The sequence below is a fragment of the Eurosta solidaginis genome, chromosome 5 (assembly GCF_040869045.1).
Source record: "Eurosta solidaginis isolate ZX-2024a chromosome 5, ASM4086904v1, whole genome shotgun sequence".
Lineage (NCBI taxonomy): Eukaryota > Metazoa > Arthropoda > Insecta > Diptera > Tephritidae > Eurosta > Eurosta solidaginis.
Genome location: NC_090323.1, coordinates 37544658 through 37569899, shown reverse-complemented (window position 1 = coordinate 37569899; position 25242 = coordinate 37544658).

The following is a 25242-nucleotide window of genomic DNA, read 5'->3' as shown; positions in this document are numbered from 1 at the left end:
AATATACATATGTATATATAAACAAACAATTACTCGGAAATATTCTTATGAAAAAGTATAGCATAATGTTTTGTCGAAGCCACGTTCATTTAATTTCTCTGCAATATGCGTCAATATGAATCTGTTTGTTTAACTAATAAAAAATTTCCATAAAAGTTATGAATTAAATAGGCTAATTAGGCTCTAATAACAAAGAATTTTGTGGAGTTGTTATTACAAACGTTTAATAATCATTGTCCATATATCAATTTGATAACACAATTCAACTGTGCAAATATACATACGTATATATAAACAAACAATTACTCGGATATTTTCTTTTAAAAAAGTAAAGCAAAATGTTTTGTCAAAGCAACGTTCATTTAATTTCTCTGCAATATGCCTTAATATTAACCTGTTTGTTTAACTAATAAAAAATGTCCATTAAAGTTATGAATTAAATAGGCTAATTAGGCTCTAATAACAAAGAATTTTGTGGAGTTGTTATTACAAACGTTTAATAATCATTGTCCATATATCAATTTGATAACACAATTCAACTGTGCAAATATACATACGTATATATAAACAAACAATTACTCGGAAATATTCTTATGAAAAAGTATAGCAAAATGTTTTGTCAAAGCCACATTCATTTAAGTTCTCTGCAATATGCGTCAATATGAATTTGTTTGTTTAACTAATAAAAAATTTCCATAAAAGTTATAAATTAAATAGGCTAATTAGGCTCTAATAACAAAGAATTTTGTGGAGTTGTTATTACAAACGTTTAATAATCATTGTCCATATATCAATTTGATAACACAATTCAACTGTGCAAATATACATACGTATATATAAACAAACAATTACTCGGATATTTTCTTTTAAAAAAGTAAAGCAAAATGTATGTGTCAATATGAATCTGTTTGTTTAACTAATAAAAAATGTCTATTAAAGTTATGAAATAAATATGCTAATCAGGCTCTTGTAATAAAAAATTTATGCGGAATTGTTATTACAAACGTTTAATAATCATTTTCCATATATCAATTTGATAACACAATTCAACTGTGCAAATATAGATATGTATATATAAACAAACAATTACTCGGAAATATTCTTATGAAAAAGTATAGCAAAATGTTTTGTCGAAGCAACGTTCATTTAATTTCTCTGCAATATGCGTCAATATGAATCGGTCTGTTTAACTAATAAAAAATGTCCATTAAAGTTATGAAACAAATAGGCTAATTAGGCTCTTCTAATAAAAAATTTATGTGGAACTGTTATTACAAACGTTTAATAATCATTTTCCATATATCAGTTTGATAACACAATTCAACTGTGCAAATATACATATGTATATATAAACAAACAATTACTCGGAAATATTCTTATGAAAAAGTATAGCAAAATATTTTTTCAAAGCCACGTTCATTTAATTTCTCTGCAATATGTGTCAATATGAATCTGTTTGTTTAACTAATAAAAAATTTCTCTTAAAGTTATGAAATAAATATGCTAATCAGGCTCTTGTAATAAAAAATTTATGAGGAATTGTTATTACAAACGTTTAATAATAATTTTCCATATATCAATTTGATAACACAATTCAACTGTGCAAATATTCATACGTAAATATAAACAAACAATTACTCGGAAACATTCTTATGAAAAAGTATAGCAAAATGTTTTTTCAAAGCCACGTTCATTTAATTTCTTTGCAATATATATCAATATGAATCTGTTTGTTTAACTAATAAAAAATTTCTATTAAAGTTATGAAATAAATATGCTAATCAGGCTCTTGTAATAAAAAATGTATGCGGAATTGTTATTACAAACGTTTAATAATCATTTTCCATATATCAATTTGATAACACAATTCAACTGTGCAAATATACATACGTATATATAAACAAAAAATTACTCGGAAATATTCTTATGAAAAAGTATAGCAAAATGTTTTGTCGAAGCCACGTTCATTTAATTTCTCTGCAATATGCGTCAATATGAATCTGTTTGTTTAACTAATAAAAAATTTCTATTAAAGTTATGAAATAAATATGCTAATCAGGCTCTTGTAATAAAAAATTTATGCGGAATTGTTATTACAAACGTTTAATAATCATTTTCCATATATCAATTTGATAACACAATTCAACTGTGCAAATATACATACGTATATATAAACAAACATTTACTCGGAAATATTCTTATGAAAAAGTATAGCAAAATGTTTTGTCGAAGCCACGTTCATTTAATTTCTCTGCAATATGCGTCAATATGAATCTGTTTGTTTAACTAATAAAAAATTTCTATTCAAGTTATGAAATAAATATGCTAATCAGGCTCTTGTAATAAAACATTTATGCGGAATTGTTATTACAAACGTTTAATAATCATTTTCCATATATCAATTTGATAACACAATTCAACTGTGCAAATATACATACGTATATATAAACAAACAATTACTCGGAAATATTCTTATGAAAAAGTATAGCAAAATGTTTTGTCGAAGCCACGTTTATTTAATTTCTCTGCAATATGCGTCAATATGAAACTGTTTGTTTAACTAATAAAAAATTTCCATTAAAGTTATGAAATAAATAGGCTAATTAGGCTCTTGTAATAAAAAATGTATGTGGAATTGTTATTACAAACGTTTAATAATCATTTTCCATATATCAATTTGATAACACAATTCAACTGTGCAAATATACATACGTATATATAAACAAAAAATTACTCGGAAATATTCTTATGAAAAAGTATAGCAAAATGTTTTGTCGAAGCCACGTTCATTTAATTTCTCTGCAATATGCGTCAATATGAATCTGTTTGTTTAACTAATAAAAAATTTCTATTAAAGTTATGAAATAAATATGCTAATCAGGCTCTTGTAATAAAAAATTTATGCGGAGTTGTTATTACAAACGTTTAATAATCATTTTCCATATATAAATTTGATAACACAATTCAACTGTGCAAATATACATACGTATATATAAACAAACATTTACTCGGAAATATTCTTATGAAAAGTATAGCAAAATGTTTTGTCGAAGCCACGTTCATTTAATTTCTCTGCAATATGCGTCAATATGAATCTGTTTGTTTAACTAATAAAAAATTTCTATTAAAGTTATGAAATAAATATGCTAATCAGACTCTTGTAATAAAAAATTTATGCGGAATTGTTATTAACAACGTTTAATAATCATTTTCCATATATCAATTTGATAACACAATTAAACTGTGCAAATATACATACGTATATATAAACAAACAATTACTCAGAAATATTCTTATGAAAAAGTATAGCAAAATGTTTTGTCGAAGCCACGTTCATTTAATTTCTCTGCAATATGTGTCAATATGAATCTGTTTGTTTAACTAATAAAAAATTTCTATTAAAGTTATGAAATAAATATGCTAATCAGGCTCTTGTAATAAAAAATTTATGCGGAATTGTTATTACAAACGTTTAATAATCATTTTCCATATATCAGTTTGATAACACAATTCAACTGTGCAAATATACATATGTATATATAAACAAACAATTACTCGGAAATATTCTTATGAAAAAGTATAGCATAATGTTTTGTCGAAGCCACGTTCATTTAATTTCTCTGCAATATGCGTCAATATGAATCTGTTTGTTTAACTAATAAAAAATTTCCATAAAAGTTATGAATTAAATAGGCTAATTAGGCTCTAATAACAAAGAATTTTGTGGAGTTGTTATTACAAACGTTTAATAATCATTGTCCATATATCAATTTGATAACACAATTCAACTGTGCAAATATACATATGTATATATAAACAAACAATTACTCGGATATTTTCTTTTAAAAAAGTAAAGCAAAATGTTTTTTCAAAGCCACGTTCATTTAATTTCTCTGCAATATGTGTCAATATGAATCTGTTTGTTTAACTAATAAAAAATTTCTATTAAAGTTATGAAATAAATATGCTAATCAGGCTCTTGTAATAAAAAATTTATGCGGAATTGTTATTACAAACGTTTAATAATCATTTTCCATATATCAGTTTGATAACACAATTCAACTGTGCAAATATACATATGTATATATAAACAAACAATTACTCGGAAATATTCTTATGAAAAAGTATAGCATAATGTTTTGTCGAAGCCACGTTCATTTAATTTCTCTGCAATATGCGTCAATATGAATCTGTTTGTTTAACTAATAAAAAATTTCCATAAAAGTTATGAATTAAATAGGCTAATTAGGCTCTAATAACAAAGAATTTTGTGGAGTTGTTATTACAAACGTTTAATAATCATTGTCCATATATCAATTTGATAACACAATTCAACTGTGCAAATATACATACGTATATATAAACAAACAATTACTCGGATATTTTCTTTTAAAAAAGTAAAGCAAAATGTTTTGTCAAAGCAACGTTCATTTAATTTCTCTGCAATATGCCTTAATATTAACCTGTTTGTTTAACTAATAAAAAATGTCCATTAAAGTTATGAATTAAATAGGCTAATTAGGCTCTAATAACAAAGAATTTTGTGGAGTTGTTATTACAAACGTTTAATAATCATTGTCCATATATCAATTTGATAACACAATTCAACTGTGCAAATATACATACGTATATATAAACAAACAATTACTCGGAAATATTCTTATGAAAAAGTATAGCAAAATGTTTTGTCAAAGCCACATTCATTTAAGTTCTCTGCAATATGCGTCAATATGAATTTGTTTGTTTAACTAATAAAAAATTTCCATAAAAGTTATAAATTAAATAGGCTAATTAGGCTCTAATAACAAAGAATTTTGTGGAGTTGTTATTACAAACGTTTAATAATCATTGTCCATATATCAATTTGATAACACAATTCAACTGTGCAAATATACATACGTATATATAAACAAACAATTACTCGGATATTTTCTTTTAAAAAAGTAAAGCAAAATGTATGTGTCAATATGAATCTGTTTGTTTAACTAATAAAAAATGTCTATTAAAGTTATGAAATAAATATGCTAATCAGGCTCTTGTAATAAAAAATTTATGCGGAATTGTTATTACAAACGTTTAATAATCATTTTCCATATATCAATTTGATAACACAATTCAACTGTGCAAATATAGATATGTATATATAAACAAACAATTACTCGGAAATATTCTTATGAAAAAGTATAGCAAAATGTTTTGTCGAAGCAACGTTCATTTAATTTCTCTGCAATATGCGTCAATATGAATCGGTCTGTTTAACTAATAAAAAATGTCCATTAAAGTTATGAAACAAATAGGCTAATTAGGCTCTTCTAATAAAAAATTTATGTGGAACTGTTATTACAAACGTTTAATAATCATTTTCCATATATCAGTTTGATAACACAATTCAACTGTGCAAATATACATATGTATATATAAACAAACAATTACTCGGAAATATTCTTATGAAAAAGTATAGCAAAATATTTTTTCAAAGCCACGTTCATTTAATTTCTCTGCAATATGTGTCAATATGAATCTGTTTGTTTAACTAATAAAAAATTTCTCTTAAAGTTATGAAATAAATATGCTAATCAGGCTCTTGTAATAAAAAATTTATGAGGAATTGTTATTACAAACGTTTAATAATAATTTTCCATATATCAATTTGATAACACAATTCAACTGTGCAAATATTCATACGTAAATATAAACAAACAATTACTCGGAAACATTCTTATGAAAAAGTATAGCAAAATGTTTTTTCAAAGCCACGTTCATTTAATTTCTTTGCAATATATATCAATATGAATCTGTTTGTTTAACTAATAAAAAATTTCTATTAAAGTTATGAAATAAATATGCTAACCAGGCTCTTGTAATAAAAAATGTATGCGGAATTGTTATTACAAACGTTTAATAATCATTTTCCATATATCAATTTGATAACACAATTCAACTGTGCAAATATACATACGTATATATAAACAAAAAATTACTCGGAAATATTCTTATGAAAAAGTATAGCAAAATGTTTTGTCGAAGCCACGTTCATTTAATTTCTCTGCAATATGCGTCAATATGAATCTGTTTGTTTAACTAATAAAAAATTTCTATTAAAGTTATGAAATAAATATGCTAATCAGGCTCTTGTAATAAAAAATTTATGCGGAATTGTTATTACAAACGTTTAATAATCATTTTCCATATATCAATTTGATAACACAATTCAACTGTGCAAATATACATACGTATATATAAACAAACATTTACTCGGAAATATTCTTATGAAAAAGTATAGCAAAATGTTTTGTCGAAGCCACGTTCATTTAATTTCTCTGCAATATGCGTCAATATGAATCTGTTTGTTTAACTAATAAAAAATGTTTATTAAAGTTATGAAATAAATATGCTAATCAGGCTCTTGTAATAAAAAATTTATGCGGAATTGTTATTACAAACGTTTAATAATCATTTTCCATATATCAATTTGATAACACAATTCAACTGTGCAAATATAGATATGTATATATAAACAAACAATTACTCGGAAATATTCTTATGAAAAAGTATAGCAAAATGTTTTGTCGAAGCAACGTTCATTTAATTTCTCTGCAATATGCGTCAATATGAATCTGTCTGTTTAACTAATAAAAAATTTCCATTAAAGTTATGAAACAAATAGGCTAATTAGGCTTTTCTAATAAAAAATTTATGTGGAAATGTTATTACAAACGTTTAATAATCATTTTCCATATATCAGTTTGATAACACAATTCAACTGTGCAAATATACATATGTATATATAAACAAACAATTACTCGGAAATATTCTTATGAAAAAGTATAGCAAAATGTTTTTTCAAAGCCACGTTCATTTAATTTCTCTACAATATGTGTCAATATGAATCTGTTTGTTTAACTAATAAAAAATTTCTCTTAAAGTTATGAAATAAATATGCTAATCAGGCTCTTGTAATAAAAAATTTATGCGGAATTGTTATTACAAACGTTTAATAATAATTTTCCATATATCAATTTGATAACACAATTCAACTGTGCAAATATACATACGTAAATATAAACAAACAATTACTCGGAAATATTCTTATGAAAAAGTATAGCAAAATGTTTTTTCAAAGCCACGTTCATTTAATTTCTTTGCAATATATATCAATATGAATCTGTTTGTTTAACTAATAAAAAATTTCTATTAAATTTATGAAATAAATATGCTAATCAGGCTCTTGTAATAAAAAATGTATGCGGAATTGTTATTACAAACGTTTATTAATCATTTTCCATATATCAGTTTGATAACACAATTCAACTGTGCAAACATAAAAAAAAAAAAAACAAACAATTACTCGGAAATATTCTTATGAAAAAGTATAGCAAAATGTTTTGTCGAAGCCACGTTCATTTAATTTCTCTGCAATATGCGTCAATATGAAACTATTTGTTTAACTAATAAAAAATTTCCATTAAAGTTATGAAATAAATAGGCTAATTAGGCTCTTGTAATAAAAAATTTATGTGGAATTGTTATTACAAACGTTTAATAATCATTTTCCATATATCAATTTGATAACACAATTCAACTGTGCAAATATACATACGTATATATAAACAAAAAATTACTCGGAAATATTCTTACGGAAAAGTATAGCAAAATGTTTTGTCGAAGCCACGTTCATTTAATTTCTCTGCAATATACGTCAATATGAATCTGTTTGTTTAACTAATAAAAAATTTCTATTAAAGTTATGAAATATATATGCTAATCAGGCTCTTGTAATAAAAAATTTATGCGGAATTGTTATTACAAACGTTTAATAATCATTTTCCATATATCAATTTGATAACACAATTCAACTGTGCAAATATACATACGTATATATAAACAAACATTTACTCGGAAATATTCTTATGAAAAAGTATAGCAAAATGTTTTGTCGAAGCCACGTTCATTTAATTTCTCTGCAATATGCGTCAATATGAATCTGTTTGTTTAACTAATAAAAAATGTCTACTAAAGTTATGAAATTAATATGCTAATCAGACTCTTGTAATAAAAAATTTATGCGGAATTGTTATTACAAGCGTTTAGTAATCATTTTCCATATATCAATTTGATAACACAATTAAACTGTGCAAATATACATACGTATATATAAACAAACAATTACTCAGAAATATTCTTATGAAAAAGTATACCAAAATGTTTTTTCAAAGCCACGTTCATTTAATTTCTCTGCAATATGTGTCAATATGAATCTGTTTGTTTAACTAATAAAAAATTTCTATTAAAGTTATGAAATAAATATGCTAATCAGGCTCTTGTAATAAAAAATTTATGCGGAATTGTTATTACAAACGTTTAATAATCATTTTCCATATATCAGTTTGATAACACAATTCAACTGTGCAAATATACATACGTATATATAAACAAACAATTACTCAGAAATATTCTTATGAAAAAGTATAGCAAAATGTTTCGTCGAAGCCACGTTCATTCAATTTCTCTGCAATATGCGTCAATATGAATCTGTTTGTTTAACTAATAAAAAATTTCTATTAAAGTTATGAAATAAATATGCTAATCAGGCTCTCGTAATAAAAAATTTATGCGGAATTGTTATTACAAACGTTTAATAATCATTTTCCATATATCAGTTTGATAACACAATTCAACTGTGCAAATATACATACGTAAATATAAACAAACAATTACTCGGAAATATTCTTAAGAAAAAGTATAGCAAAATGTTTTTTCAAAGCCACGTTCATTTAATTTCTTTGCAATATATATCAATATGAATCTGTTTGTTTAACTAATAAAAAATTTCTATTAAAGTTATGAAATAAATATGCTAATCAGGCTCTTGTAATAAAAAATGTATGCGGAATTGTTATTACAAACGTTTAATAATCATTTTCCATATATCAGTTTGATAACACAATTCAACTGTACAAATATAAAAAAAAAAAAAAAACAAACAATTACTGGGAAATATTCTTATGAAAAAGTATAGCAAAATGTTTTGTCGAAGCCACGTTCATTTAATTTCTCTGCAATATGCGTCAATATGAAACTATTTGTTTAACTAATAAAAAATTTCCATTAAAGTTATGAAATAAATAGGCTAATTAGGCTCTTGTAATAAAAAATTTATGTGGAATTGTTATTACAAACATTTAGTAATCACTTTCCATATATTAATTTGATAACACAATTCAACTGTGCAAATATACATACGTATATATAAACAAAAAATTACTCGGAAATATTCTTATGAAAAAGTATAGCAAAATGTTTTGTCGAAGCCACGTTCATTTAATTTCTCTGCAATATACGTCAATATGAATCTGTTTGTTTAACTAATAAAAAATTTCTATTAAAGTTATGAAATCAATATGCTAATCAGGCTCTTGTAATAAAAAATTTATGCGGAATTGTTATTACAAACGTTTAATAATAATTTTCCATATATCAATTTGATAACACAATTCAACTGTGCAAATATACATACGTATATATAAACAAACATTTACTCGGAAATATTCTTATGAAAAAGTATAGCAAAATGTTTTGTCGAAGCCACGTTCATTTAATTTCTCTGCAATATGCGTCAATATGAATCTGTTTGTTTAATTAATAAAAAATTTCTCTTAAAGTTATGAAATAAATATGCTAATCAGACTCTTGTAATAAAAAATTTATGCGGAATTGTTATTACAAACGTTTAGTAATCATTTTCCATATATCAATTTGATAACACAATTAAACTGTGCAAATATACATACGTATATATAAACAAACAATTACTCAGAAATATTCTTATGAAAAAGTATACCAAAATGTTTTTTCAAAGCCACGTTCATTTAATTTCTCTGCAATATGTGTCAATATGAATCTGTTTGTTTAACTAATAAAAAATTTCTATTAAAGTTATGAAATAAATATGCTAATCAGGCTCTTGTAATAAAAAATTTATGCGGAATTGTTATTACAAACGTTTAATAATCATTTTCCATATATCAGTTTGATAACACAATTCAACTGTGCAAATATACATACGTATATATAAACAAACAATTACTCGGAAATATTCTTATGAAAAAGTATAGCAAAATGTTTTGTCGAAGCCACGTTCATTCAATTTCTCTGCAATATGCGTCAATATGAATCTGTTTGTTTAACTAATAAAAAATTTCTATTAAAGTTATGAAATAAATATGCTAATCAGGCTCTTGTAATAAAAAATTTATGCGGAATTGTTATTACAAACGTTTAATAATCATTTTCCATATATCAGTTTGATAACACAATTCAACTGTGCAAATATAGATATGTATATATAAACAAACAATTACTCGGAAATATTCTTATGAAAAAGTATAGCAAAATGTTTTGTCGAAGCCACGTTCATTCAATTTCTCTGCAATATGCGTCAATATGAATCTGTTTGTTTAACTAATAAAAAATTTCCATAAAAGTTATGAATTAAATAGGCTAATTAGGCTCTAATAACAAAGAATTTTGTGGAGTTGTTATTACAAACGTTTAATAATCATTGTCCATATATCAATTTGATAACACAATTCAACTGTGCAAATATACATACGTATATATAAACAAACAATTACTCGGAAATATTCTTATGAAAAAGTATAGCAAATTGTTTTGTCAAAGCCACGTTCATTTAATTTCTCTGCAATATGCGTCAATATGAATCTGTTTGTTTAACTAATAAAAAATTTCCATAAAAGTTATGAATTAAATAGGCTAATTAGGCTCTAATAACAAAGAATTTTGTGGAGTTGTTATTACAAACGTTTAATAATCATTGTCCATATATCAATTTGATAACACAATTCAACTGTGCAAATATACATACGTATATATAAACAAACAATTACTCGGAAATATTCTTATGAAAACGTATAGCAAATTGTTTTGTCAAAGCCACGTTCATTTAATTTCTCTGCAATATGCGTCAATATGAATCTGTTTGTTTAACTAATAAAAAATTTCCATAAAAGTTATGAATTAAATAGGCTAATTAGGCTCTAATAACAAAGAATTTTGTGGAGTTGTTATTACAAACGTTTAATAATCATTGTCCATATATCAATTTGATAACACAATTCAACTGTGCAAATATACATACGTATATATAAATAAACAATTACTCGGAAATATTCTTATGAAAAAGTATAGCAAATTGTTTTGTCAAAGCCACGTTCATTTAATTTCTCTGCAATATGCGTCAATATGAATCTGTTTGTTTAACTAATAAAAAATTTCCATAAAAGTTATGAATTAAATAGGCTAATTAGGCTCTAATAACAAAGAATTTTGTGGAGTTGTTATTACAAACGTTTAATAATCATTGTCCATATATCAATTTGATAACACAATTCAACTGTGCAAATATAGATATGTATATATAAACAAACAATTACTCGGAAATATTCTTATGAAAAAGTATAGCAAAATGTTTTGTCGAAGCAACGTTCATTTAATTTCTCTGCAATATGCGTCAATATGAATCGGTCTGTTTAACTAATAAAAAATGTCCATTAAAGTTATGAAACAAATAGGCTAATTAGGCTCTTCTAATAAAAAATTTATGTGGAACTGTTATTACAAACGTTTAATAATCATTTTCCATATATCAGTTTGATAACACAATTCAACTGTGCAAATATACATATGTATATATAAACAAACAATTACTCGGAAATATTCTTATGAAAAAGTATAGCAAAATATTTTTTCAAAGCCACGTTCATTTAATTTCTCTGCAATATGTGTCAATATGAATCTGTTTGTTTAACTAATAAAAAATTTCTCTTAAAGTTATGAAATAAATATGCTAATCAGGCTCTTGTAATAAAAAATTTATGAGGAATTGTTATTACAAACGTTTAATAATAATTTTCCATATATCAATTTGATAACACAATTCAACTGTGCAAATATTCATACGTAAATATAAACAAACAATTACTCGGAAACATTCTTATGAAAAAGTATAGCAAAATGTTTTTTCAAAGCCACGTTCATTTAATTTCTTTGCAATATATATCAATATGAATCTGTTTGTTTAACTAATAAAAAATTTCTATTAAATTTATGAAATAAATATGCTAATCAGGCTCTTGTAATAAAAAATGTATGCGGAATTGTTATTACAAACGTTTAATAATCATTTTCCATATATCAATTTGATAACACAATTCAACTGTGCAAATATACATACGTATATATAAACAAAAAATTACTCGGAAATATTCTTATGAAAAAGTATAGCAAAATGTTTTGTCGAAGCCACGTTCATTTAATTTCTCTGCAATATGCGTCAATATGAATCTGTTTGTTTAACTAATAAAAAATTTCTATTAAAGTTATGAAATAAATATGCTAATCAGGCTCTTGTAATAAAAAATTTATGCGGAATTGTTATTACAAACGTTTAATAATCATTTTCCATATATCAATTTGATAACACAATTCAACTGTGCAAATATACATACGTATATATAAACAAACATTTACTCGGAAATATTCTTATGAAAAAGTATAGCAAAATGTTTTGTCGAAGCCACGTTCATTTAATTTCTCTGCAATATGCGTCAATATGAATCTGTTTGTTTAACTAATAAAAAATGTTTATTAAAGTTATGAAATAAATATGCTAATCAGGCTCTTGTAATAAAAAATTTATGCGGAATTGTTATTACAAACGTTTAATAATCATTTTCCATATATCAATTTGATAACACAATTCAACTGTGCAAATATAGATATGTATATATAAACAAACAATTACTCGGAAATATTCTTATGAAAAAGTATAGCAAAATGTTTTGTCGAAGCAACGTTCATTTAATTTCTCTGCAATATGCGTCAATATGAATCTGTCTGTTTAACTAATAAAAAATTTCCATTAAAGTTATGAAACAAATAGGCTAATTAGGCTTTTCTAATAAAAAATTTATGTGGAAATGTTATTACAAACGTTTAATAATCATTTTCCATATATCAGTTTGATAACACAATTCAACTGTGCAAATATACATATGTATATATAAACAAACAATTACTCGGAAATATTCTTATGAAAAAGTATAGCAAAATGTTTTTTCAAAGCCACGTTCATTTAATTTCTCTGCAATATGTGTCAATATGAATCTGTTTGTTTAACTAATAAAAAATTTCTCTTAAAGTTATGAAATAAATATGCTAATCAGGCTCTTGTAATAAAAAATTTATGCGGAATTGTTATTACAAACGTTTAATAATAATTTTCCATATATCAATTTGATAACACAATTCAACTGTGCAAATATACATACGTAAATATAAACAAACAATTACTCGGAAATATTCTTATGAAAAAGTATAGCAAAATGTTTTTTCAAAGCCACGTTCATTTAATTTCTTTGCAATATATATCAATATGAATCTGTTTGTTTAACTAATAAAAAATTTCTATTAAAGTTATGAAATAAATATGCTAATCAGGCTCTTGTAATAAAAAATGTATGCGGAATTGTTATTACAAACGTTTAATAATCATTTTCCATATATCAGTTTGATAACACAATTCAACTGTGCAAACATAAAAAAAAAAAAAAAAACAAACAATTACTCGGAAATATTCTTATGAAAAAGTATAGCAAAATGTTTTTGTCGAAGCCACGTTCATTTAATTTCTCTGCAATATGCGTCAATATGAAACTATTTGTTTAACTAATAAAAAATTTCCATTAAAGTTATGAAATAAATAGGCTAATTAGGCTCTTGTAATAAAAAATTTATGTGGAATTGTTATTACAAACGTTTAATAATCATTTTCCATATATCAATTTGATAACACAATTCAACTGTGCAAATATACATACGTATATATAAACAAAAAATTACTCGGAAATAGTCTTATGAAAAAGTATAGCAAAATGTTTTGTCGAAGCCACGTTCATTTAATTTCTCTGCAATATACGTCAATATGAATCTGTTTGTTTAACTAATAAAAAATTTCTATTAAAGTTATGAAATAAATATGCTAATCAGGCTCTTGTAATAAAAAATTTATGCGGAATTGTTATTACAAACGTTTAATAATCATTTTCCATATATCAATTTGATAACACAATTCAACTGTGCAAATATACATACGTATATATAAACAAACATTTACTCGGAAATATTCTTATGAAAAAGTATAGCAAAATGTTTTGTCGAAGCCACGTTCATTTAATTTCTCTGCAATATGCGTCAATATGAATCTGTTTGTTTAACTAATAAAAAATTTCTATTAAAGTTATGAAATTAATATGCTAATCAGACTCTTGTAATAAAAAATTTATGCGGAATTGTTATTACAAGCGTTTAGTAATCATTTTCCATATATCAATTTGATAACACAATTAAACTGTGCAAATATACATACGTATATATAAACAAACAATTACTCAGAAATATTCTTATGAAAAAGTATACCAAAATGTTTTTTCAAAGCCACGTTCATTTAATTTCTCTGCAATATGTGTCAATATGAATCTGTCTGTTTAACTAATAAAAAATTTCTATTAAAGTTATGAAATAAATATGCTAATCAGACTCTTGTAATAAAAAATTTATGCGGAATTGTTATTACAAACGTTTAATAATCATTTTCCATATATCAGTTTGATAACACAATTCAACTGTGCAAATATACATACGTATATATAAACAAACAATTACTCGGAAATATTCTTATGAAAAAGTATAGCAAAATGTTTTGTCGAAGCCACGTTCATTCAATTTCTCTGCAATATGCGTCAATATGAATCTGTTTGTTTAACTAATAAAAAATTTCTATTAAAGTTATGAAATAAATATGCTAATCAGGCTCTTGTAATAAAAAATTTATGCGGAATTGTTATTACAAACGTTTAATAATCATTTTCCATATATCAGTTTGATAACACAATTCAACTGTGCAAATATACATATGTATATATAAACAAACAATTACTCGGAAATATTCTTATGAAAAAGTATAGCATAATGTTTTGTCGAAGCCACGTTCATTTAATTTCTCTGCAATATGCGTCAATATGAATTTGTTTGTTTAACTAATAAAAAATTTCAATAAAAGTTATGAATTAAATAGGCTAATTAGGCTCTAATAACAAAGAATTTTGTGGAGTTGTTATTACAAACGTTTAATAATCATTGTCCATATATCAATTTGATAACACAATTCAACTGTGCAAATATACATACGTATATATAAACAAACAATTACTCGGATATTTTCTTTTAAAAAAGTAAAGCAAAATGTTTTGTCAAAGCAACGTTCATTTAATTTCTCTGCAATATGCCTTAATATTAACCTGTTTGTTTAACTAATAAAAAATGTCCATTAAAGTTATGAATTAAATAGGCTAATTAGGCTCTAATAACAAAGAATTTTGTGGAGTTGTTATTACAAACGTTTAATAATCATTGTCCATATATCAATTTGATAACACAATTCAACTGTGCAAATATACATACGTATATATAAACGAACAATTACTCGGAAATATTCTTATGAAAAAGTATAGCAAAATGTTTTGTCAAAGCCACATTCATTTAAGTTCTCTGCAATATGCGTCAATATGAATTTGTTTGTTTAACTAATAAAAAATTTCCATAAAAGTTATAAATTAAATAGGCTAATTAGGCTCTAATAACAAAGAATTTTGCGGAGTTGTTATTACAAACGTTTAATAATCATTGTCCATATATCAATTTGATAACACAATTCAACTGTGCAAATATACATACGTATATATAAACAAACAATTACTCGGATATTTTCTTTTAAAAAAGTAAAGCAAAATGTATGTGTCAATATGAATCTGTTTGTTTAACTAATAAAAAATGTCTATTAAAGTTATGAAATAAATATGCTAATCAGGCTCTTGTAATAAAAAATTTATGCGGAATTGTTATTACAAACGTTTAATAATCATTTTCCATATATCAATTTGATAACACAATTCAACTGTGCAAATATAGATATGTATATATAAACAAACAATTACTCGGAAATATTCTTATGAAAAAGTATAGCAAAATGTTTTGTCGAAGCAACGTTCATTTAATTTCTCTGAAATATGCGTCAATATGAATCTGTCTGTTTAACTAATAAAAAATGTCCATTAAAGTTATGAAACAAATAGGCTAATTAGGCTCTTCTAATAAAAAATTTATGTGGAACTGTTATTACAAACGTTTAATAATCATTTTCCATATATCAGTTTGATAACACAATTCAACTGTGCAAATATACATATGTATATATAAACAAACAATTACTCGGAAATATTCTTATGAAAAATTATAGCAAAATGTTTTTTCAAAGCCACGTTCATTTAATTTCTCTGCAATATGTGTCAATATGAATCTGTTTGTTTAACTAATAAAAAATTTCTCTTAAAGTTATGAAATAAATATGCTAATCAGGCTCTTGTAATAAAAAATTTATGCGGAATTGTTATTACAAACGTTTAATAATAATTTTCCATATATCAATTTGATAACACAATTCAACTGTGCAAATATTCATACGTAAATATAAACAAACAATTACTCGGAAACATTCTTATGAAAAAGTATAGCAAAATGTTTTTTCAAAGCCACGTTCATTTAATTTCTTTGCAATATATATCAATATGAATCTGTTTGTTTAACTAATAAAAAATTTTTATTAAAGTTATGAAATAAATATGCTAATCAGGCTCTTGTAATAAAAAATGTATGCGGAATTGTTATTACAAACGTTTAATAATCATTTTCCATATATCAATTTGATAACACAATTCAACTGTGCAAATATACATACGTATATATAAACAAAAAATTACTCGGAAATATTCTTATGAAAAAGTATAGCAAAATGTTTTGTCGAAGCCACGTTCATTTAATTTCTCTGCAATATGCGTCAATATGAATCTGTTTGTTTAACTAATAAAAAATTTCTTTTAAAGTTATGAAATAAATATGCTAATCAGGCTCTTGTAATAAAAAATTTATGCGGAATTGTTATTACAAACGTTTAATAATCATTTTCCATATATCAATTTGATAACACAATTCAACTGTGCAAATATACATACGTATATATAAACAAACATTTACTCGGAAATATTCTTATGAAAAAGTATAGCAAAATGTTTTGTCGAAGCCACGTTCATTTAATTTCTCTGCAATATGCGTCAATATGAATCTGTTTGTTTAACTAATAAAAAATGTTTATTAAAGTTATGAAATAAATATGCTAATCAGGCTCTTGTAATAAAAAATTTATGCGGAATTGTTATTACAAACGTTTAATAATCATTTTCCATATATCAATTTGATAACACAATTCAACTGTGCAAATATAGATATATATAAATAAACAAACAATTACTCGGAAATATTCTTATGAAAAAGTATAGCAAAATGTTTTGTCGAAGCAACGTTCATTTAATTTCTCTGCAATATGCGTCAATATGAATCTGTCTGTTTAACTAATAAAAAATTTCCATTAAAGTTATGAAACAAATAGGCTAATTAGGCTTTTCTAATAAAAAATTTATGTGGAAATGTTATTACAAACGTTTAATAATCATTTTCCATATATCAGTTTGATAACACAATTCAACTGTGCAAATATACATATGTATATATAAACAAACAATTACTCGGAAATATTCTTATGAAAAAGTATAGCAAAATGTTTTTTCAAAGCCACGTTCATTTAATTTCTCTGCAATATGTGTCAATATGAATCTGTTTGTTTAACTAATAAAAAATTTCTCTTAAAGTTATGAAATAAATATGCTAATCAGGCTCTTGTAATAAAAAATTTATGCGGAATTGTTATTACAAACGTTTAATAATAATTTTCCATATATCAATTTGATAACACAATTCAACTGTGCAAATATACATACGTAAATATAAACAAACAATTACTCGGAAATATTCTTATGAAAAAGTATAGCAAAATGTTTTTTCAAAGCCACGTTCATTTAATTTCTTTGCAATATATATCAATATGAATCTGTTTGTTTAACTAATAAAAAATTTCTATTAAATTTATGAAATAAATATGCTAATCAGGCTCTTGTAATAAAAAATGTATGCGGAATTGTTATTACAAACGTTTAGTAATCATTTTCCATATATCAGTTTGATAACACAATTCAACTGTGCAAACATAAAAAAAAAAAAAAAACAAACAATTACTCGGAAATATTCTTATGAAAAAGTATAGCAAAATGTTTTGTCGAAGCCACGTTCATTTAATTTCTCTGCAATATGCGTCAATATGAAACTATTTGTTTAACTAATAAAAAATTTCCATTAAAGTTATGAAATAAATAGGCTAATTAGGCTCTTGTAATAAAAAATTTATGTGGAATTGTTATTACAAACGTTTAATAATCATTTTCCATATATCAATTTGATAACACAATTCAACTGTGCAAATATAGATATGTATATATAAACAAACAATTACTCGGAAATATTCTTATGAAAAAGTATAGCAAAATGTTTTGTCGAAGCAACGTTCATTTAATTTCTCTGCAATATGCGTCAATATGAATCTGTCTGTTTAACTAATAAAAAATTTCCATTAAAGTTATGAAACAAATAGGCTAATTAGGCTTTTCTAATAAAAAATTTATGTGGAAATGTTATTACAAACGTTTAATAATCATTTTCCATATATCAGTTTGATAACACAATTCAACTGTGCAAATATACATATGTATATATAAACAAACAATTACTCGGAAATATTCTTATGAAAAAGTATAGCAAAATGTTTTTTCAAAGACACGTTCATTTAATTTCTCTGCAATATGTGTCAATATGAATCTGTTTGTTTAACTAATAAAAAATTTCTCTTAAAGTTATGAAATAAATATGCTAATCAGGCTCTTGTAATAATAAATTTATGCGGAATTGTTATTACAAACGTTTAATAATAATTTTCCATATATCAATTTGATAACACAATTCAACTGTGCAAATATACATACGTAAATATAAACAAACAATTACTCGGAAATATTCTTATGAAAAAGTATAGCAAAATGTTTTTTCAAAGCCACGTTCATTTAATTTCTTTGCAATATATATCAATATGAATCTGTTTGTTTAACTAATAAAAAATTTCTATTAAATTTATGAAATAAATATGCTAATCAGGCTCTTGTAATAAAAAATGTATGCGGAATTGTTATTACAAACGTTTAATAATCATTTTCCATATATCAGTTTGATAACACAATTCAACTGTGCAAACATAAAAAAAAAAAAAAACAAACAATTACTCGGAAATATTCTTATGAAAAAGTATAGCAAAATGTTTTGTCGAAGCCACGTTCATTTAATTTCTCTGCAATATGCGTCAATATGAAACTATTTGTTTAACTAATAAAAAATTTCCATTAAAGTTATGAAATAAATAGGCTAATTAGGCTCTTGTAATAAAAAATTTATGTGGAATTGTTATTACAAACGTTTAATGATCATTTTCCATATATCAATTTGATAACACAATTCAACTGTGCAAATATACATACGTATATATAAACAAAAAATTACTCGGAAATATTCTTACGAAAAAGTATAGCAAAATGTTTTGTCGAAGCCACGTTCATTTAATTTCTCTGCAATATACGTCAATATGAATCTGTTTGTTTAACTAATAAAAAATTTCTATTAAAGTTATGAAATAAATATGCTAATCAGGCTCTTGTAATAAAAAATTTATGCGGAATTGTTATTACAAACGTTTAATAATCATTTTCCATATATCAATTTGATAACACAATTCAACTGTGCAAATATACATACGTATATATAAACAAACATTTACTCGGAAATATTCTTATGAAAAAGTATAGCAAAATGTTTTGTCGAAGCCACGTTCAGTTAATTTCTCTGCAATATGCGTCAATATGAATCTGTTTGTTTAACTAATAAAAAATGTCTATTAAAGTTATGAAATTAATATGCTAATCAGACTCTTGTAATAAAAAATTTATGAGGAATTGTTATTACAAGCGTTTAGTAATCATTTTCCATATATCAATTTGATAACACAATTAAACTGTGCAAATATACATACGTATATATAAACAAACAATTACTCAGAAATATTCTTATGAAAAAGTATACCAAAATGTTTTTTCAAAGCCACGTTCATTTAATTTCTCTGCAATATGTGTCAATATGAATCTGTTTGTTTAACTAATAAAAAATTTCTATTAAAGTTATGAAATAAATATGCTAATCAGGCTCTTGTAATAAAAAATTTATGCGGAATTGTTATTACAAACGTTTAATAATCATTTTCCATATATCAGTTTGATAACACAATTCAACTGTGCAAATATACATACGTATATATAAACAAACAATTACTCGGAAATATTCTTATGAAAAAGTATAGCAAAATGTTTCGTCGAAGCCACGTTCATTCAATTTCTCTGCAATATGCGTCAATATGAATCTGTTTGTTTAACTAATAAAAAATTTCTATTAAAGTTATGAAATAAATATGCTAATCAGGCTCTTGTAATAAAAAATTTATGCGGAATTGTTATTACAAACGTTTAATAATCATTTTCCATATATCAGTTTGATAACACAATTCAACTGTGCAAATATACATACGTAAATATAAACAAACAATTACTCGGAAATATTCTTAAGAAAAAGTATAGCAAAATGTTTTTTCAAAGCCACGTTCATTTAATTTCTTTGCAATATATATCAATATGAATCTGTTTGTTTAACTAATAAAAAATTTCTATTAAAGTTATGAAATAAATATGCTAATCAGGCTCTTGTAATAAAAAATGTATGCGGAATTGTTATTACAAACGTTTAATAATCATTTTCCATATATCAGTTTGATAACACAATTCAACTGTACAAACATAAAAAAAAAAAAAACAAACAATTACTCGGAAATATTCTTATGAAAAAGTATAGCAAAATGTTTTGTCGAAGCCACGTTCATTTAATTTCTCTGCAATATGCGTCAATATGAAACTATTTGTTTAACTAATAAAAAATTTCCATTAAAGTTATGAAATAAATAGGCTAATTAGGCTCTTGTAATCAAAAATTTATGTGGAATTGTTATTACAAACATTTAATAATCACTTTCCATATATTAATTTGATAACACAATTCAACTGTGCAAATATACATACGTATATATAAACAAAAAATTACTCGGAAATATTCTTATGAAAAAGTATAGCAAAATGTTTTGTCGAAGCCACGTTCATTTAATTTCTCTGCAATATACGTCAATATGAATCTGTTTGTTTAACTAATAAAAAATTTCTATTAAAGTTATGAAATCAATATGCTAATCAGGCTCTTGTAATAAAAAATATATGCGGAATTGTTATTACAAACGTTTAATAATAATTTTCCATATATCAATTTGATAACACAATTCAACTGTGCAAATATACATACGTATATATAAACAAACATTTACTCGGAAATATTCTTATGAAAAAGTATAGCAAAATGTTTTGTCGAAGCCACGTTCATTTAATTTCTCTGCAATATGCGTCAATATGAATCTGTTTGTTTAATTAATAAAAAATTTCTCTTAAAGTTATGAAATAAATATGCTAATCAGACTCTTGTAATAAAAAATTTATGCGGAATTGTTATTACAAACGTTTAGTAATCATTTTCCATATATCAATTTGATAACACAATTAAACTGTGCAAATATACATACGTATATATAAACAAACAATTACTCAGAAATATTCTTATGAAAAAGTATACCAAAATGTTTTTTCAAAGCCACGTTCATTTAATTTCTCTGCAATATGTGTCAATATGAATCTGTTTGTTTAACTAATAAAAAATTTCTATTAAAGTTATGAAATAAATATGCTAATCAGGCTCTTGTAATAAAAAATTTATGCGGAATTGTTATTACAAACGTTTAATAATCATTTTCCATATATCAGTTTGATAACACAATTCAACTGTGCAAATATACATACGTATATATAAACAAACAATTACTCGGAAATATTCTTATGAAAAAGTATAGCAAAATGTTTTGTCGAAGCCACGTTCATTCAATTTCTCTGCAATATGCGTCAATATGAATCTGTTTGTTTAACTAATAAAAAATTTCTATTAAAGTTATGAAATAAATATGCTAATCAGGCTCTTGTAATAAAAAATTTATGCGGAATTGTTATTACAAACGTTTAATAATCATTTTCCATATATCAGTTTGATAACACAATTCAACTGTGCAAATATAGATATGTATATATAAACAAACAATTACTCGGAAATATTCTTATGAAAAAGTATAGCAAAATGTTTTGTCGAAGCCACGTTCATTCAATTTCTCTGCAATATGCGTCAATATGAATCTGTTTGTTTAACTAATAAAAAATTTCCATAAAAGTTATGAATTAAATAGGCTAATTAGGCTCTAATAACAAAGAATTTTGTGGAGTTGTTATTACAAACGTTTAATAATCATTGTCCATATATCAATTTGATAACACAATTCAACTGTGCAAATATACATACGTATATATAAACAAACAATTACTCGGAAATATTCTTATGAAAAAGTATAGCAAATTGTTTTGTCAAAGCCACGTTCATTTAATTTCTCTGCAATATGCGTCAATATGAATCTGTTTGTTTAACTAATAAAAAATTTCCATAAAAGTTATGAATTAAATAGGCTAATTAGGCTCTAATAACAAAGAATTTTGTGGAGTTGTTATTACAAACGTTTAATAATCATTGTCCATATATCAATTTGATAACACAATTCAACTGTGCAAATATACATACGTATATATAAACAAACAATTACTCGGAAATATTCTTATGAAAAAGTATAGCAAATTGTTTTGTCAAAGCCACGTTCATTTAATTTCTCTGCAATATGCGTCAATATGAATCTGTTTGTTTAACTAATAAAAAATTTCCATAAAAGTTATGAATTAAATAGGCTAATTAGGCTCTAATAACAAAGAATTTTGTGGAGTTGTTATTACAAACGTTTAATAATCATTGTCCATATATCAATTTGATAACACAATTCAACTGTGCAAATATACATACGTATATATAAATAAACAATTACTCGGAAATATTCTTATGAAAAAGTATAGCAAATTGTTTTGTCAAAGCCACGTTCATTTAATTTCTCTGCAATATGCGTCAATATGAATCTGTTTGTTTAACTAATAAAAAATTTCCATAAAAGTTATGAATTAAATAGGCTAATTAGGCTCTAATAACAAAGAATTTTGTGGAGTTGTTATTACAAACGTTTAATAATCATTGTCCATATATCAATTTGATAACACAATTCAACTGTGCAAATATACATACGTATATATAAACAAACAATTACTCGGAAATATTCTTATGAAAAAGTATAGCAAAATGTTTTGTCAAAGCCACGTTCATTTAAGTTCTCTGCAATATGCGTCAATATGAATCTGTTTGTCTAACTAATAAAAAATTTCCATAAAAGTTATGAATTAAATAGGCTAATTAGGCTCTAATAACAAAGAATTTTGTGGAGTTGTTATTACAAACGTTTAATAATCATTGTCCATATATCAATTTGATAACACAATTCAACTGTGCAAATATACATACGTATATATAAACAAACAATTACTCGGAAATATTCTTATGAAAAAGTATAGCAAAATGTTTTGTCGAAGCCACGTTCATTCAATTTCTCTGTAATATGCGTCAATATGAATCTGTTTGTTTAACTAATAAAAAATTTCCATAAAAGTTATGAATTAAATAGGCTAGTTAGGCTCTAATAACAAAGAATTTTGTGGAGTTGTTATTACAAACGTTTAATAATCATTGTCCATATATCAATTTGAAAACACAATTCAACTGTGCAAATATACATACGTATATATAAACAAACAATTACTCGGAAATATTCTTATGAAAAAGTATAGCAAATTGTTTTGTCAAAGCCACGTTCATTTAATTTCTCTGCAATATGCGTCAATATGAATCTGTTTGTTTAACTAATAAAAAATTTCCATAAAAGTTATGAATCAAATAGGCTAATTAGGCTCTAATAACAAAGAATTTTGTGGAGTTGTTATTACAAACGTTTAATAATCATTGTCCATATATCAATTTGATAACACAATTCAACTGTGCAAATATACATACGTATATATAAACAAACAATTAGTCGGAAATATTCTTATGAAAAAGTATAGCAAAATGTTTTTTCAAAGCCACGTTCATTTAAGTTCTCTGCAATATGCGTCAATATGAATCTGTTTGTTTAACTAATATAAAATTTCCATAAAAGTTATGAATTAAATAGGCTAATTAGGCTCTAATAACAAAGAATTTTGTGGAGTTGTTATTACAAACGTTTAATACTCATTGTCCATATATCAATTTGATAACACAATTCAACTGTGCAAATATACATACGTATATATAAACAAACAATTACTCGGAAATATTCTTATGAAAAAGTATAGCAAAATGTTTTGTCAAAGCCACATTCATTTAAGTTCTCTGCAATATGCGTCAATATGAATCTGCTTATTTAACTAATAAAAAATTTCCATAAAAGTTATGAATTAAATAGGCTAATTAGGCTCTAATAACAAAGAATTTTGTGGAGTTGTTATTACAAACGTTTAATAATCATTGTCCATATATCAATTTGATAACACAATTCAACTGTGCAAATATACATACGTATATATAAACAAACAATTACTCGGAAATATTCTTATGAAAAAGTATAGCAAATTGTTTTGTCAAAGCCACGTTCATTTAATTTCTCTGCAATATGCGTCAATATGAATCTGTTTGTTTAACTAATAAAAAATTTCCATAAAAGTTATGAATTAAATAGGCTAATTAGGCTCTAATAACAAAGAATTTTGTGGAGTTGTTATTACAAACGTTTAATAATCATTGTCCATATATCAATTTGATAACACAATTCAACTGTGCAAATATACATACGTATATATAAACAAACAATTACTCGGAAATATTCTTATTAAAAAGTATAGCAAAATGTTTTGTCAAAGCCACGTTCATTTAAGTTCTCTGCAATATGCGTCAATATGAATCTGTTTGTTTAACTAATAAAAAATTTCCATAAAAGTTATGAATTAAATAGGCTAA